Consider the following 18,289-nt stretch of genomic DNA (forward strand, 5'->3'; position numbering starts at 1 on the left):
TAGACAAATCAATCATACATTGTACATGTCATAACTGACCTTGAAATGTGGTTTGCGCAAATAATTTTGCGGAACGAAACCCGTGTTTAAAACCCTATACCCAATAAGTTTGTTTCCCGTATTTGTCATCATTCCGTAACTTAAGATGCATCAATTCATAGAAAAATGGAAAATGGACTTGTCCAAACGTGGAAGACGTCAAGTTAAAGAAATATAAACAAATCATTTGAAATTTTGTTGTTTCATAGATAACAGAAAAAAATCGTCCATTTAGATATTAAAAACAGGAATACATGACAACTGATGAACCAAATATCCTCAAGTTTCCAGTGGACGAGCCTATCATATACATTTTTGACATGTCTGTTAAAACCTATTTTTGTTCGACTTTTTTGCAATTTTTTCTTTACTGTATCAGTTTTCGTGATTGAAGATCATTTTTCACCAAGTATCCTGAAATTGAGTAAGATCTATGCGGATCTGTTTTATTTTTTCTTGTGAAGTTGTGTGAAAAATGACGAAATTTCTTTGTCTGTGGACAAAACCCCCCTTTTGACTTTTGTCACTTTTACTGTTCTAAAGTTATGATCCTTTACAAAAGGAAAAATTTTTCCTTTCTCTAACTTTAGTTTGTCTTGTTACTAAATGTTATGAAACTTATACACAATGCTTAATTATTACCTTTTAAAAAACACAGACCATGTTTGAAATTTGGTGGCATCACTTTTACCATTCTAGAGTTATGCCTCTTTACAAATGGATACATGTCGGATATTTTCGTCATCTGTGTCCCATGGACACATCCCCATTTATATTGTAAAGTGAAATATTATGAGTATCAGTAATAGGATCACTTTATTTGGTATATACATACATGTATGTATATCATGTACATGTATATAAAGGTTCCTTGCAGCAACTACATTGTACATGTCTGTAAGGTAGAGTTTGTACACGACTCAAAAAAGAATTTGTATATTGCTACATGTACATGTATCAAGTTGTCAGCTTCTGAATCCCCATATACATTTGTATTTCCCTCAAGATTAAAGAAATTAGAATTCCTGCATTATTATTTTTTTTTGGAAAGGAAAAAGGTAGGTGGGGTAAAAAAAATGAGGAAGGGTAAATATTTTCCTTTTAGATTTAAGAAATTCCAAAGTAAAATTGGGGGTCACAATTTATTTTTTTAATTCAGACTTGTATCAAGCTTAAATATTGTGTCCTTTTTTTGCCCTAACTTTTTCTCCAGTCGTATCCAGCTGTGCTTGTCAAAGCAGTATATTTTGTTTTGAAATCTAGTCTTTAATGTTGGTGAGCATCCATTGATACATATACACTTAAACCTAGGACAGGAGGTGAGCAACACAGGTTTATATCTTTGTATAAACTACATTCCATTGCAGTGTTTGAATAATATATAACATTTTTGATATTATGTAATGATTGAAGAAAATATTAAACTTTAAGTGTACATTTTGTAAATAAAGAGACAATTCATTTTGCCATTGTTTACTTTAGTTACATAGTATAACACAGGTATATCAGGCCTATTGATTAGGATATATAGATTCACTGGAGCATGACCTATCATGTTTAAACATTGACATTATTGAGTCTTTGTTGTCCTTTAAAAAAATAATGGTGGACATTTTATTACGGGAGATTAGCTATACATATAAAGAGGTAAACATTCTGTGATAACAAGGTGGTATTTAGTCAACTTATCTGTTAGTGTTATCCTTATTGTGATAATTATAAGAATGGTGTTACATGTAGTCGTGTTTGTGAGGTGGTCGAATTGAAAAAGGATGTTATAATTTGCATTACCTCATGTTTAAATAAAGGTAGGTTAGTTCTAGGAAAAAGAAACCGAAATTAGAAATTAGAAAAAATGCGTTATCATTGTTATGTTATATTATATTAAATATAAATAGCTTTTCTTGTACATGTACATGTTTTTATTTATGCACATGGTAATGATTTATATACATGTACTTAGATGTGTGATATTTTGTATATATACACATAATGTACTGTACATGTGGATTCAGTATTTTTTGTAGGAATCTGATAATTTTGGGAATTGTCTATTGGTAAACCTCAAACAAACAAAAAAAATCAACAAAGCCCAAATTTTCTATAAGGTTATTTTATATATATGGCAGGCAGTTATGCAGACTTTGGCAAAAACTACTAAAACAGACAAATCCATGTACTGTACTTTGTTAATTTTAATATTATACCCCGCTTTAAAAAAGTGGGGGTATACTGTTTTACGTCTGTCCGTCAGTCCGTCCCATGAAACTTTCGTCACATTTTTCCAAGGATTTCTGAAATTTGGTTTCAGGGTTTATCTAAGTCAGCTTTACCGTGTGATGCGTTTTCAGATTGATCACTTGACAACTTCCTGTTTACCGAACACTTGTATGATTTTACACATGATAGCCAAGTTGAAAATTTTCGTCACATTTTTCTCAGGAACTACACATCCACCCTTTCTGTAATTTGGTATCAAGATTTATATATGTCAGCCATACCGTGTGATGCGTTTTCAGATTCATCACTAGACAACTTCCTGTTTACCGAACACTTGTATGATTTTACACATGACAGCCAAGTTGAAAATTTTCGTCACATTTTTCTCAGGAACTACAATACAAGGATTTCTGAAATTTGGTTTCAGGATTTATATAAATCAGCTATATTGTGTGATGCGTTTTCAGATTCATCACTCGACAACTTCCTGTTTACCGAACACTTGCATATTTTTACACTATTAATATTATCCACTTGCGGCGGGGGTATCATCAGTGAGCAGTAGCTCGCAGTTTCACTTGTTAATTTTATTATCAACAATGTAAATTATGGACGAGAGGTAGTTGGATTGTAGTTCACCTAGACATGAATGTGTTTAAGATACATTTTGTATCTATGTAGTTTAGGGATCAACAAAAGCCTGAATTTATTTCAAACTTTAGTATATTTTTGTCTCTTTTTTTTCAGAAACAAAATTGAAGAAAATACAGAATCTTGATCAACATATATTTTTAATCATATCTTTGCCTTTGGGAAATTTTCAAGAAGTGTGGTAAGTGTTTATAACTAAATAAGTTTGTATTACCAGTATGCATGTTTACATGTAAATACATGTGTATATATATACTTGAGCAGAAGGTCACATATTTTACAGAAAACAATAAAAACAACACAAGTGAAATGGCATAAAAAATGAAGTAGTGGACTAGCAATGTATCTCACAAAAAACTGACTGAGACAACATTCATTTAGAATATAATATATTTCAGAAGAGGGAAAATGTATCCTGTTTTGAAGAACAATGTATAGTAAGACCATGTGATGTTGTTAAACATATAAAGTTTTGAAGTACATTTTCATTGTACTGTTATAAAAATAGTTGTTTTAAACTATATCATGTATATAGTCCTAAATTTTTAAAAGTAATTTTCCCCATATGTTTTGTACATTTGTGTTACATACATGTACTATGTGCAATACATCTTATTTAGGAGGAAGTTGTGGTATATTTGAAAAATTATCTATAGGGAAACAGTTTTATCATGTTTTTTATACAACAAACATGAAATGGTCAGATAATGATAGAAAACTTAATCCTTAATATTTTGACTTGGCAGGAAGAACATTATATATAGCTAATAATTGATTTTAAACATGTAAAATATAAACAATCGTCAGATCAGTGGTAAGTTCTTTTACTTACAGTCTTGGAAGACTATGAAATAACTATAAATATCTATGGATTTATATATACAATGAAAGTAACATGTAAGAATGTGTTTTATAGGACAAATGTTTTTGAACAAACAAAATATTGTCAGGTGTGCAATTGTATTTAAATTCTCAGAAGGGAGCAATATCAAATGTGCTTTTAAAAAGATAATATGATAAGTAAGATAATATTATACTAGGTATTCAACAATTATTGATTTATGATGATATAATTTATGATAGTCAAGCCCTTGTGTATTCCTAGTTAAAGTAGCTGTAACAGCAAAATTATACTGTATTTTATGATGCTTGTATGTGGCATAATGTGCCAGTCCATTTTAGAATGGATATTGTTACAAGCATCTTTTCTTGGCTCTGAAAATTGCCTATTAGCCTATTATCATAAAACTTTAAAAAGATAGTATGCAACACCTTCAGGCCAAAAAAAAAAGAATTAGATGTACTTGTTTAATATTTTTATGTTAGTTCCTTGTTACATAAAATATGTGTACACTTGTACCAGTAGGTAAGGTGACTAAGCTTTTTTTCAAAACCTTGTTTTCAAACAAATGATAACAAGATATATGTGTGTAAGATTTTAATAGTGAGTGGTACTTGTTTGAAAATGACAAAAGTATCCTTGTGTTTGTAGTTACGGCAAATTAAAGGTGACTACAGGTATATATATATTTTATTTTGGCTACTGAGCTACATTGTATTTGGCTTTTTCTTTTTAACAAGTGCAACAAGCTGCTGACACTTATCATGCTTATAGATTTATCTGTGCCCATTATATATATAGTCTTCTAAACTTGGTGACTGGGAGTTCAATGATTATTTTGGAGACTCTGTTTTTAAGTGAGAATCAGAGTTATATAATAGGATTGAGACTAACACCAATTGTAACAAACAATGGTTATAGTGGACCATGGCATTGTTTCACCTTTCTATATATATGATCAAGAATTAACATAAGAATAATTTTAGGTTAGAAAAGATGGACTTTCTTAAATCATCACAGATAGGAAGGAAACAATATGATTTGTTGGTTCTGCTCAGTTTATAGTTAAATTATATATTATTAGATGCTTAAAAGAACTTTGATGTTTGTTAAATGTTTGTTCAAAGAAGCTTAATGTCATTAACTAATGTTTTCTAGTTAGTGGTCTTTCATCATTGTTTATATGGTTTAATGTTTTTTCTACTAAATCAATAAGTTTTAGGAAAAAAAGATAGTTTTATCTACAACATTCAAGCTTACAGTTGATATAAATAATATAACATGCTAGCCAAGCATTGATTTGGAAAATCTAAGAAAGACTGTTAAGACTGCAGCTGTTATATATTATTATCCTGTGGCTGAAGATCTGAATCTTTAAAACATGAGAAACATGTTAATGGCTATACCAGAATATATATAGAGTAGAAGTGTAGTGATCTGAGACTTAATAGGTTGGAATTATTTATGAAAATCCTCCACACTTGGTTCAATTTTCAAAATTATGTTTAACCCCTGTCTGGCTGTCATCCAAACATTTAATATTCGTTTTAAATGTTTAATTTTAACCACCATTTCTAATATTGCTTGAATACTGGTAACCCTTGTTTGGAAAATATACAAATCCTGTTCACTGTCAAATGAAACATCAGTGGCTATCAGATAAACAGGACAAAACAAATGAAACTATCAAAAGTGGGACACATAAGAAGTTATTGGGAATAACATAAACTTAAATTTTATTTTTACATTTTAATTTAACATGATTAGCATCTCTTACTTTTAGCTTTGTCTCCTGAACTTAAATTTTAGTAGCATACATAAACAATTTATGAAAGAATAACTTATTGATTAATTTTACTGAACTGTAAAATTTAGTTTCCTCTCTGGATTCAGATTATCTGGCCAAATCAACAGGAGGCAATGAAGTAAAAGAACTAACAACATTCCAAAAATTCAATCGAAAAACCTTCCTAGAATACACTGTACTTTTTTCCCATATATATAATTTCCTGTTGAGAACAAATAGCATTAAAAGATACAAATGTTGTCATGCATGAATCTCATAGCCTTTAATTAATTAAAAATTTATGACCAATTAAGGCAGTGTTTACTAGAAGTAGTCATTGATTTTTGTACAAGTATAAAGATATTAACCTGATCATGTTGATTATAAGAAATGACTATGAAAGAAGACTTGGATTTTAGACTGGTTTTATCACAGACTTTTAGATATATATGTGTATTGGATTACAGGATATATAGTTCCTACAGAAATTTATCTCATAGATTGTGTCTCTCTTTTTCAGTGTTTTCAGTCTGTAAAATAAGAACAGTCTGATTTTTTCACAAGATTGGTACAGTTTAATATCAGAGGAGACATTTTCAGTTGACATTTGTTCTAAAACAAGGATTTGACAAGAATCTTGAGAGGCTACTGTTAAATAAACCAGATTTACATACTTAGCCCAGTTGGTTGGAAAGAAGGATTACAGCAGTGAAGGTATAAATCATGCATGTTGAGTTGCAGCTACATTGTATAATAAATACTCTTTGCTTGGAAAAATTTCACAGCACATTATTTTTACAATTTTTTACCATATACAACTAAATGTTTGCAATTTAAAATTAAATTCTGCTTATTTGTTGTACAAAATATTCATATAGATAAACATGATATAGGAAGATGTGGTATGAGTGCCAATGAGACAATTTTCCATCCAATATATATATTTTTTGTTAATTTTGTACAGTAGATCTAGACATGTACAGTTGTCTTAAAAATAAGAGTTCTTTAAATATTTCTTTGTAAAGAGTAACTTTTCTCATGTAAAAATGTGTTGGTCCGGATCCATGCTAAGAAATATGAGGAAAAGTTCCTATTAATAATGTTTACGGTTACCAGTCAGAAACAGATTTCTTGCATTTAAATTTAGGTGATAATATAAACATATATATACACAAATGCGGCCACTTTTATTTTTAATGCTAAAATTGTGAAAATGATGCGAGTACCTGATGTATGTGCAATGCGCATTGTATTGTCATAAACAGCCCATATTTATGTAGCAGAAGCATTCTACATTCATGACATTCCAATAAATTATACTAAAGTTTATATTTTAACAATTTTGTAAAACTGCTATATTTTGGGGCCAAAAGTGGGTCTTACTGGACATTCAGACCAGACATTAAACTAACAAGTATTACACACATATTTTAATAATCATTGCTACATTTGTTCATTCTTGTGTGTTAAAGTGTAACAGATGGTGTTTATTTGTATACTATGTACAAGTTTGTATAGGACAAGTAATTGACTCTCATTCAATAATACTGGATCACAAACATGTATTTGTTGTTATATTATGGAATTTGTAAATTGTCAGGAAGTTGACTGGTAATGTTTTCCTGTATTAATTATTTCATTACAAATAAATGATACAATATAGACAAATCTACGTATACATACATAATATACATGTTTTATCATTGAAATTAGAAGGCAAAGTTTTTATGATAGTTTCGAATTCTATATCAATTGTTTCTCAAATGTGATTCTATTGATCTCAAGTTTTTATGACCAAAATAATAGATGGCTTGTTGGTCAATATATATTTCTGAAAAAAATCCTGTGAAAAAGTTGAGTTCAATCATACATTTTGTAAATGTTGGCAAGAATGGTAGTCATTTTTAGTAGAAGGGCAACGTTTTAACAGTAGTTTCTAGTAAAATAATTTCTCAAAAGTGATTCTTACATGGGATATATTCATAACTGAAACAACAGATGGCATTGGCGGATCTAGGGGGGGGGGGGGGGGGGTTCATGGTTGGAACCCACCTTTTTTTTAGCGGATCAATGCATTTGAAAGGGGACACGTAATTGAACCCCCCCCTCTTTGTCCTAGGTTAGGAATCCCCCTTTTTAAAATGGCTGGATCCGACCCTGGATGGCTTGTTTCTTTAGAATTAACCTGCAAAACAGCTTTGTTTAAATGCAAGGTTTTAAACCTTAGAAAAGTGTCTATGGTAAGCAATTTTAAACCTATGGATGAAGCTTGCACTGCTGTTAATAGTGTTATGTCTATTGTCTTTAAAATTTTGCTACTTCTAATAAATCTGCAAAATTGTACTCCTTTTAAGAATACAAACAGATAATTACAATTTACAGCCATATATACGGGTGCAATAGGAGAGAAAATCCTACTAAGATATTTTAAAATTACAAAGGAGAGGTTTCAATTCCAGATGAAATTTCATAATTAAAAAAAAGTTGTGACTTAACAGAATTAGACTCCCATGCATGAGATCATGCAATTGAAACTGACTGTCTCTTTGGGCTCTTTACATATTTTTTGTGATTTGAAATTATAACTATCTTCAATTATTGGATTTATTTAGATGTAGAATTTAATTACACAAGACTAAAGACATTCCTTTTTATGTTAATGTTCACAATGCACATATTTATAGGATGATAATTTTTACAGAAAATCTATAATTGTTTGATGATTATAACATGCATCACTGACAGTTAGGTTTGATTGTATAAATTAAATACAAACTTTGTAAAACAGCTTTGTTAGTCATGTTAGTATTACTTTAATATGTTACATGACAGAAAGTAGTTTGAAATGAGAAGCATGGCTTAGCATTGTCTATTTCTGTTTCCTTTAGGTAAGTCCAAAATACTTTTGACATGTATTTGTACTTCACACAGTCATCTACATTGAGATATACATGTATTGTTAGTTCGATTTGGGGAATGATGCACCAATAAGAATCTCTGTTGAACTTGTGTTGTAAACATAAAATTGAGAATGGAAATGGGGAATGTGCCAAAGAGACAACAACCCGACCATAGAAAAAAACAACAGCAGAAGGTCACCAACAGGTCTTCAATGTAGCGTTAGTTTTATTTAGAGTAAAATGTTGCCTGAAAAGATGATACATATTTGAATGAAAGGAGATGTTGGGTTTATGTCAATGAGACCGTGATTGCATCAGTAGTCTCATAGTTGTGAGCTCCTTTCAAGTGTAGAGTTCCTGGTTAGTTTACTGTCTTGGTCAAACCAAACACTTGAAAATTGGTATTTTCTGCTTTTCAATATAGCACAAACCGTCAGCAGAGTTTGAGCTGTTTCTATGTAGGGTGACAAGATCCCTGTAAATTGATATCTTGAATCTAGCACTGTAAAAATTTGGCAGTGTTTCAGTCAAGTAGAGAGAAGGGATAATTTTCATATCAATCAACATGTTTTTGTCTAATATTTGCTACTAGAGTTAATGTCTAAAATGGATGTTGAAGAGCCATCCATCTTTATCTTCATTGAGATGGCAACCAAAAGAGACAAGAAAAACCCACAAGACATTTTAACACACATCCTTTAACAATAGGTTCGTTTTCTTACAATATATGTCATGGTCAAATAACATTGGGTATCTTCTGATGAAAAAAAACCCTTATACGCTGTTACCCTGTAATTTAAGAATGTTTTGACGTTGTTATTTTTCAAAATAAAAATCCAGTATTGTAAGTGACCCTATCAAAAAAGAAATAATGGGATAGATTAAGATTTGACCTTACACAATGTAGAGAATATATTACTTTTCCATGAATAATAGACAAACTTTACCTTTTTTGATGATCAATAACAATCAATAAGTAATATATCTGAAATCATGTAAGATAAAATGAAGGGAGAGTAAGTGATTTTAATAAAATGCCAGGATGTGATACTAGGATTGTAATTGAATTTTGACAATAGATTGATTTAGATTGTATGTAGAAGGTTAATTCAGCTCTGTGGGATGTTGTTGTTAGTCTGGGATGGAGTATATTTAACTACAGTTTCATTGGGAATAGAAACTTGACATTGAAGGATATTAGATTGTTCAAAGACATTATCTCTCAAGAAGCTAATAACAGTGTATTCGTAATGGTATAAATCATGTTATAGGTACCTAAAAATGTGAAATAATTTTATGAAAATTTGTAAATATACACTTTATTTTTATTCCTTTATAGAAATAAAAAGATATTAGCCCAAAATGACATGGAAGTAATTATTAGCAACTATAGTTCACCATGCAGCCTTCAACAATGACAAAACAATTAAACCCATATTGTATAGTCAGCCATTTGCATTTATAATGCTGTCTTGATGAGAATAAAACACCATAAACAATGCCCTGAGCAGATATTAACTTTTCGTTCTCTTTAATATTTTCAATCAAAAAATTTTTTTTGTACTGTAAATTCATCATCATTCATGGGGTCCAAATAGATTTTCAAAAAAAATAAAAATTCTACCAAATGAGATACATATTTTGAGAAAATGAGATCAATGCAATAATATCCCTATAAATAAAAACGACATGGATAAGACATCTTTTAGACAAAGTCATTATACATTTATATAAATTACCATTCTTGACCTAAACTGTTAATTAGTAAAGGTCATTTCTGTATGAATTATTGATGAGTGCAAGTTAAGCTAATTACACCATCTGTTCAGCTTTTATGTAGGTCATTTGTGCATGCAGTATGTGTGTCTGTGTATTTTGTTTTATTTTAAGATTGCATTTATTTGGGTTTAATAAAAATTGGTGTGTCTTTATTGTATGTATATCTTTTAATCCAGATTCCACAAGATGTTTCTTGCCTCCTTTGTAAAATAATCCAGATTGTTTGCTTGGTTTAACATGTACATGTTAAAGTAAATTAAAAAGTTGGTCTTTGTCATGAATTGCTTCTTTTCTTGAAATTCTCTTCAACTTGAGGCTTTATAATTGATATTATAATAGAGTGTTTAAAAATTGTTTCTTTACTTTATTTTAAAAAATATCATCATAATCATTTTATGGACTATAAAAACCTAATTTGTGAAGATCTGTTAGTATTATTATCAAAATACTGTCCATTTACAATGTATAAGTCTCTAAGGAGCAATTTTTAAGGCCTCTGGAGTTACTTAACAATTGAGTCAGTAGAAATCGTTGTTTAGTAACAACAAAAATAACTGTCTTAGGCTCTTTTTTAGCTCACCTGGCCCGAAGGGCCAAGTGAGCTTTTCCCATCACTTTGCGTCCGGCGTCCGTCGTCCGTCGTCGTCTGTCGTCGTTAACTTTTACAAAAATCTTCTCCTCTGAAACTGCTGGGCCAAATTTAACCAAACTTGGCCACAATCATCATTGGGGTATCTAGTTTAAAAAATGTGTGGCGTGACCCCGCCTACCAACCAAAATGGCCGCCATGGCTAAAAATAGAACATAGGGGTAAAATGCAGTTTTTGGCTTATAACTCAAAAACCAAAGCATTTAGAGCAAATCTGACATGGGGTAAAATTGTTTATCAGGTCAAGATCTATCTGCCCTGAAATTTTCAGATGATTCGGTCAACCCGTTGTTGGGTTGCTACCCCCACTGGTAGACCTATTTGGCAAATGACCGCGATTTTTGGCAAATCTACGCGGAACGGAGAATAAATAGAGGTTCATCGTAAATTTTCTGTTTTACAGAATATTTTGCGGTTCTCCGGAGATTTTCCGTGTCTCAGGGAATTATCCGCGTGTCTCAGGGAATTATCCGTTTGTCCGATTAAACTGGTGTGTATTGAGTCAGTGATAGAACCAGTGATGCGTGAGCGACGGTTATTAATAGATCGTTGTATAATCCGTTATCTGTGAGCAACGGATATTAATAGATCGTTGTGATTATATACACTGTTTACAGTCAGATAAAAATAACCGTCTTATTACCCTTTTCAGTCGAGAAATAAAAAGCGGTGGTTTTGATATTAAAGTTACTTGCAATTTAAATATCGAATTTAGTTCAATAAAGAATAATCTATTTAAATGTGACCAATGAACAGGAAAATGCACGTGGTAACTTTGCAATACTACAAATATGTTCACCTTACAAAATTCTTCTTTGTTTGTCATGTTAAGATAAATCAGTTCCTGTAAAAACAGTAAAAACAGACTCTTAATTACTGCAGATGCCGTAATCCGACATTATGTCATACTGATTTGACACTTGTCTTATGTGAGCAATACCTGCTGTGATATTTTTGCAATACAACATGGACAAGAGGAAGGTCGTAAATCAATCTGTTGATCCGAATTTAACTTTACCTGTTCAGATATTTATTTATGGAGGATATCATAGATACATTTAATAAATTGTATTGTATTCAATGGAGATAATTTAAATACACAATATAATTTATTAAGACATATTTGCAGGTATACATTGAACATGTTTTCTCCAACCAAGAAGGTTTGATATTGAATGCTTTTTTTTTTTTTTTTTTTTTTTTTTTTTTTATTATCAAACTTCGATCTGATCAGTCTCGTAGATTATAAACGAGTAATTCGTTTATAGTTACACATTGTTACTCTTCTAACGTCTTTTTCTTTGTGCTATTAAAAAAAAACTCACAATTTTCCACATCAGATCGACATTTATATATATATGAATACAGGAAATCTTTTTTCCGTCCGACACCACGCTCCCCACAAGAGCCCCAAGATATAATCATACCTGTCAATCACTAGCCGCAAGTTGAACATTTTGGCCAGCCTTCCTCGTGCTTTCAATTATGACATCGTTGCGAATTTCTTTTTTTAAATTGACATGTGAAAAGAATAAAGTGATGGGAAGTTTATTTTACGACCTATCAAGACTTCTTGTGATTCTAACAAGATTTTTCTTAGGCCGCATTTCTTTCTAACAAGAATTTTGTAAACGTTGTGTCGCGTGTGTTACTGTTTTCTACACGAGTAGAAACAAATACATCGTTTGATAAATCTTTAATGGCCCTGTTTGAATTTTCAATAATGCATGCAAATGTTGTTGGTAATCAGACTTTTTTACAAACGTAGAAACAAATACTTCGTTTAATCAGGTTGAAGTTAGAAAAAAATGCAGCGTTTGTACTAACAAACGACAAACTGCAGACGCATTTTTAGCGTTTGCATAGTTTGTCAAAGTTTATGTAAACTTTGCAAACGTATGTGTTTGAAAGAAATGATCAAAACATGTGCGAGCATAGCCGTTTGCATCGTTTGCATCTTTAATGAGTCTGAATCCGTAAACGTCAAAATAGCATGCTTTACAAAAAGATCAGCCAATTCAAACGTTTCTTTACACAAAGATGATTTTAAGTACGTCATACATTACATGTAAACATTGATTTAAGTAAATTTTTTTCGTATCCATCTTTTTCGTATCTATCAATTTGGTTACAGGGTTTATGCAAGTAAGTTGTACCGTGTGGTGCGTTTTCAGATTCATTTCTCAACAACTTCCTGTGAACCGAAATATTTCGGCGGGGGTATCAACGGCGGCAAGCTTACAGTTTAACTTGCTTAAATTTTATTCAAGTCAGTTTATTGAAATAAAATTGAAAATGGAAATGGGGAATGTGTCAAAGAGATAGCAACCCGACCATAGAAAAACAGCAGCAGAAGGTCACCAACAGGTCTTCAATGTAGCGAGAAACTCCCGCACCCGAAGGCGTCCTTCAGCTGGCCCCTAAACAAATATATACTAGTTCAGTGATAATGAACGCCATATTAATTTCCAAATTGTACACACGAGACTAAAATTAAAATAATACAAGACTAACAAAGGCCAGATGCTCCTGACTTGGGACAGGCGGGAAAATGTGGCGGGGTTAAACATGTTTATGAGATCTCAACCCTCCCCCTATACTTCTAGTAGCCAATGTAGAAAAGTAAACGCATAACAATACGCACATTTAAAATTCAGTTCTAAAGAAGTCCGAGTCTGATGTCAGAAGATTTAACCAGATAAAATAAACAAAATGACATTGTTTTTGCAGAAGATTAATCCAGACATTAACGTACTTTGGCTTCCCATTTGTTCCACTGTGTAGGATAACTTATTTACGCATTACATCATTAATAATTACCAATATTAAAATGCTGAAATGCTAGTTGTATACTTATTATTTTACTAATTTGCGTTTTGGTTCCGTTTAAATTTGCTGTTATAGCATGTATAGATTCCTTGATTTTCATAACTTATCTAGTTTCAGTTGTTAAATACTAGTCAGTAAAGAGCTAAATATTTTGCCTTCCAGCAGAGCCAACAATTAAGCATCAGACGTATACGTGATATATTAATCATATATATATTTAATATCAGTAATGGACTCCTAGACTTTTTCTCCTTTTATAGCCGACTATGCAGTATGGGCTATGCTCATTGTTGAAGGCCGTACGGTGACCTACATGTATAGTTGTTAATTTCTGTGGCATATGGTCTCTTAACGAGAGTTTTCTCATTGGCAATCACACCACATCTTTTTTTTAAACGGACTCATTTAGCATTTGTTATATTCTCAACGGTTGAGAAAAACTCCATGGATGACAAGTCAACTGGGGTTTTGAGTTGAACATTTTGATTGTGTATGTTTATAAGGGTTTGAATAGGATTTATATAGAAGAAGAGAGAATATATATGGACAAAAAGTGCACAACAAAGGGCCAAAAAAGTAAATAAAATAGACACCAAGAAAACAAAGAATATAGAATAATGGGGGAAAATATGAAGACTACAGAAAAATTACTTACAACTATAAGACAATATTCAAGACCCTCGTATGTGTTCAAATACAATCTGTATACACTATAGTATATATCTTGCTATAAAGTTCCGTTTCTCGAGCCTGACTGTCTGATTCTATTTAATTTTTAAATTGATGTCCAGTGGCAAACATTTCTAGAGTTGTGTCATTCAGGAAGTAAATACAAGAAAAAATGAATCTGTTCATGCACGGGTTGGTTAAAAATAGAGCTCCCTACATATATCTTGTTTAAAAAAATATTTATTTTACTCAGCTATCTTCAAGGCACTATCTTCTTCTGTTACATGAAATTGTGATACTGTAAAATTGACTGATTAGATTTTATTTTAGATTGCCAAAGTTTGAAGTAGTAGAAACCATTTCCGTGACCTGTGTTTGTTGCACTCTGTGGGTAAAATCCAGTAGTTTGTTTTAGCCTACTGAGATTTTAATAACTTATTTTCGAATGATGGAACCATATCAAAATAATAAATTGAACACGGGTTTGACAGTCAGTAAACTGTCACACAAGAAATAGATTGAATGTTGCATGTACACTAGTCCAATTTGTAATGTTGTCTTTACGTCCTTCCACATTCTTTTTTTTTTTTCAAAATCCGGGATCCGCTTTCGAATATATTATGGGAGTCTGTCAATGGAGCTAGAGATACATTTAACGACCTTGACTGGCTGCACAACCCTTGCACGGTAGATAAATACATCATACACAGATACACTGGCTGGTTAAAGGGACAATAAACCAGAAGTGTAAATTGCCCCAGGTATTTTAAGTATATTGTGTGTAATGTGTCAACAGCCACGTGTTTGTGAATTCATAGTCGCTTGAATTTTAGTGATATATGTATGAAAAAAAATTTAAAAAATACTGTTATATGTATAATATATATGAAAAAAAAAATTAAAAAATACTGTTATATGTATAATATATAATATGTATAATATATAGAGAATAATACATGGCAAAATCCGTATCATATGTCGTATCATCCCGAGACATCAATATCAGCCCAAGGGCCTTTAGGCCCGAGGGATGATATTGGTCGAGGGTGATACGGCATATGATACGGATTTTGCCATGTATTATTCTCTATTTATCATATGTTTAGTAGTAAATACAGTAGTTTTGCATATGTGATAAATAGCCTGTTGTTTAATCCATATCGCGCAACTTTGATGCGCACCCTTTATCGCACCCATATGATAAATATATATTATACATATAACAGTATTTTTTTTTCATACATATATCACTCAAATTCAAGCGACTGTGGTGAATTCAAAGATAATCAAAATGATCTAATTCACGTGGTAATCTACCATGCAGCTACGCATCATCGCACATCGCAAACAACTAGCTTTGCATTGTAAGATATTTAATTATACCCCCGCTTTGAAAAAAAGGGGGGTATACTGTTTTACCTCTGTCTGTCCTTCCGTCAGTCCGTCAGTCCATCCGTCCGTCAGTCTGTCAGTCAGTCCGTCCGTCCCATGAATATTTTTCGTCACATTTTTTGTCAGGAACTACACTACCAGGATTTCTGAAATTTGGTTTCAGGCTTGATATAAGTCAGCTATACTTGGAACTTGATGCGTTTTCAGATTCATCACTCAACAACTTCCTGTTTACCGAACACTTGTTTGATTTTACACATGATAGCCAAGTTGAAAAATTTTCGTCACATTTTTCTCAGGAACTACAATACAAGGATTTCTGAAATTTGGTTTAAGGGTTAATATAAGTCAGCTATACCGTGGTAACCAAGGTCTGTCTACTTAACTGTTTATATGGGAATTGGTGAAAAAGTCATAGTTCAAACAGTTATCAAAGGTACCAGGATTATAATTTAGTACGCCAGACGCGAGTTTCGTCTACATATGACTCATCAGTGACGCTCATATCAAAATATTTTTAAAGCCAAATAAGTACAAAGTTGAAGAGCATTGAGGATCCGAAATTCCAAAAAGTTGTGCCAAATACGGCTAAGGTAATCTATGCTTGGGATAAGAAAATCCTTAGTTTTCAGTCATAAATGAGCGTAAATAAGTGTTCCGTGAAAATTGTTTTCGAAAATCTAATTTGTTCATAATTCTTTTATGTAATAAACTTATTTAAATAAATTTGTACCTTCCCTTGTCTGATCACCAGCATGGCTAAAGGTATTACTCCCAAATGTATTGTGAGGTGACACGTTCAGGTATTCAAGCCATTTCCTGTCGGACTTGCAAGTTCATGCATCGCTTCACTTCTAAGGGTATTGATCAGTGTATACGACCGATAACTTGAAACTTTTGAACTATCAGGTGTATAGTATAAATCTCTGTCTTGCGTGTCCGATATACTAGTCATTACTAAACGCATAAGCTTGTTTATAAATTACATTTCTGTTGTAAAGAATATTATTTATAAAAATCTAAATAATTAAAAAAAAAAAAGATTTGATAAAATAAAAATCTGTTTTCACATTTTTTCCAAGGGTAAATTTGGGGAAATGTAAGTACTCGTTCTCAAAAGTGAAGGACAGTTTGAAACGTACAAGAAATATTGATTTAACAAAAATATACGCACATATCGACCATTCTTTAATACGCCTTGATAGAAAGTTACGGAACTATAGATAGTTGCAATTCAAAATTATATACATTTTTACATTGAACATAAGAAAGAAACATACATTTTGTTTATTTGGGTTAAAAGTTCTGTAAATAAACTAGTCCTCGTATGACAACAGTATGTTATCATGGGATGTCGATGGACGAAGAAGAAGAAGAGAACTTATTTGAATTAAATACAGGTCGATATTTAACTTGCTTTGGGTTCATCGAAGTTATGGACATAGTAAAATCACAGATTTCTATTTCAACAAGATTGTTCTCGAACAAAGGAAGGAGTTGTCGTCTCAATTGTTGGCTATAATGTATAATGATGTGAACATGGTTCTGAAAGTACATTATGCAAAATTTCCTGTTCCGACATGCATGTTATACATGCCACTGGACAAACACTAATTATCCCCAAGGGTTGTGAATATTTTGCTGGAAAACTATTGAGTATCAAAGTTTCAAATTAATTTCGGGATTTACTTTCCTTCTTGGTATTCAATATTCAATAACAGAAAAAAGAATAAACTGCTTGTCCGCTAAATAGGGGTATTCTTGTTATAGTTATATTAAAAAATAGGGATATATGACATTAAATTGGTTCTGTCTTTTTTTTTAAACATCGTTAAAAAGATGTGTGTCTAAGGTGAACGACACAAGAACCCTGTAATACTAGTACGAGAGCATGTAAACATTCCTTCTCAATAATATGCTTGTATTGGAAATCTTTTCATACAGATTGACAACTCATGGTCCGATATGCATGTAATATTTGCCACACGACGCCCATAGTTCTTTCTACCATCATCATCTTATTCTTTGATATTGCTGTAAACATCGATGGTTCACACCCAAACAAAATGGAAGTAATGTACCTTCTGATAGCTTCTCCGTGTTATACACTTGTGAAACTTAATATATAGACGAAATTTCGGTATTAAAATGAATCTACATCTCACAAACAGGATTTTTAAATCACGATTTTGAGCAATCGTTGTAGGTTCATGAATATTCATATGGTGCTTTTCTTTAGCGCCAATTGGAAAAAACGTATCTTTAAATAAAGTTTACATTATTACACATATTCCTCAGAAATCAGTTATCATAAAACCATACGAGTTATGATAAACCTTGATAAAACAAAGTTCTGTTATCATAAAACATAAAATAATGCACTATGTAAACTGGAGTAAAATTATGAGAGTTCTAAGCACTGTACATGTAGTATAGTAAAGTTGTAAGTCTGTTCTGTCACAAAACTTTTAAGCGATGGTCCATGCAGTTATATTCATGTCTGAAAATGTCCTTGGCTGTTTATCCAAAAGATA

The 18,289-nt window shown here is 31.7% G+C and overlaps 1 protein-coding gene across 29 annotated transcripts in view; it reads left to right on the plus strand.

The window, feature by feature from the left end:
* LOC139511984 (peptidyl-prolyl cis-trans isomerase G-like) overlaps positions 1-18,289 on the plus strand; it is a 48,976-nt gene that overhangs the window by 4,480 nt on the left and 26,207 nt on the right. For 22 of the 29 annotated variants that reach the window (XM_071299234.1, XM_071299258.1, XM_071299247.1 and 19 more), the window contains exons 2-3: positions 3,007-3,091; positions 6,058-6,251. The gene's annotated coding sequence lies outside the window, so the exon portion shown is untranslated. Of the gene's footprint in view, positions 1-1,569; positions 1,848-3,006; positions 3,092-4,407; positions 4,429-6,057; positions 6,252-18,289 lie in introns of those variants that run through there. The other 7 variants (XM_071299262.1, XM_071299237.1, XM_071299260.1 and 4 more) reach the window with 6 other exon arrangements.

This window comes from Mytilus edulis, chromosome 2 (assembly GCF_963676685.1).
Source record: "Mytilus edulis chromosome 2, xbMytEdul2.2, whole genome shotgun sequence".
Lineage (NCBI taxonomy): Eukaryota > Metazoa > Mollusca > Bivalvia > Mytilida > Mytilidae > Mytilus > Mytilus edulis.